The 1,172-nt window shown below is 40.0% G+C and overlaps 1 pseudogene; it reads right to left on the reverse strand.

Moving 5' to 3' along the window:
- Positions 1-272: 272 nt before the first annotated feature.
- LOC111140600 lies at positions 273-825 on the reverse strand (annotated as a pseudogene).
- Positions 826-1,172: the final 347 nt, after the last annotated feature.

Here is a 1,172-nt window from a genome sequence, read left to right on the forward strand (position 1 = left end):
GTTGGATTTGTAGGTGTTTGCAATCTTTAGATAAGCTATCTAGCTGATCTCCCACTACCTGAAGTAGTCTCAGCCTGCTACTTCTCCGCCATCTTGACTCCTCCAGCTATTTTTTAAATTTCTTTTCAGTGTACCAGAATTCATTGTTTATGTACCACACCCAGTGTTCCATGCAATATGTGCCCTCCATAATACCCACCACCAGGCTCACCCAACCTCCCATGTCCCACCCCTTCAAAACCCTCAGATTGTTTTTTAGAGTCCATAGTCTCTCATGGCTCGTCTCCCACTACAATTTCCCCCAACTCCCTTCTCCTCTCCATCTTCCCATGTACACTTTTAATTCTTAACAAAGTCTCTTCACAGAGATTTCTCTGAGACATATCATCAAGACCATCTATGTACAAAACCACTGTTTTGGCACGTTTGTTTGTAGTTCCCAGAAAAAACTGAGATTTCCTTATGTGTGAATTTACCATCTGCCATATTTGGAAAACCAAAGAATGTCATAAATTTCAGAAGCCAGCAGTTTTGTTTCTCCTGGAGTTGTAGTCTTCTATATAACATTTTGCAAGCTTAACATCATATGTTTTCCTTTCATCTTTTCTCTGTTGGCATGGCATTCTGCTAAGTACTAAAGAGTGAGCAAAGTGGAATGGACAACAGGGGGGTTGGGATGGTCCATAAACAAATAAGAACAGGCAGACATGTCTGATCCTGGACTTTGGCTCTTCTATTTAATGTATCTGCTGCTAGATCCCATAGCTGGTTAACTACTGAGAGATTATCAGGTTCTTCATTCATGGTGGAGGAGGAAGAATTCATCTGTTATGCCATACACGTGAACAAAATCTTCTTAAATTTGTGCCAAAGCTTTAGGAGTCCAGAGCCTGTTGCACCATCAGGGCCAATGAGGCAGAGGGACCCTGGAGGCACACAGTGGATCTCTCAATTAGTAACCACGGCCTCAGTGATGACAAAGGACCAGGTTAACTCTAGAAGCCAAAGAGCGAACTGCTGGATTGTTTAAATTAAATATATGTAAATAATTTTTGAAGCTAGGTGATGGGTTCACAGGGTTCACTTTACTATTCTTACTAGTTTTGTATACTTTTGAAAATTCCCATATAGAAAAGTTTTTAAAAAGTTTTAAAAAGACTTTTTTTAAAAAG

This window comes from Enhydra lutris, unplaced genomic scaffold, assembly GCF_002288905.1.
Source record: "Enhydra lutris kenyoni isolate GAN:26980312 unplaced genomic scaffold, ASM228890v2 scaffoldscaffold5576, whole genome shotgun sequence".
NCBI lineage: Eukaryota > Metazoa > Chordata > Mammalia > Carnivora > Mustelidae > Enhydra > Enhydra lutris.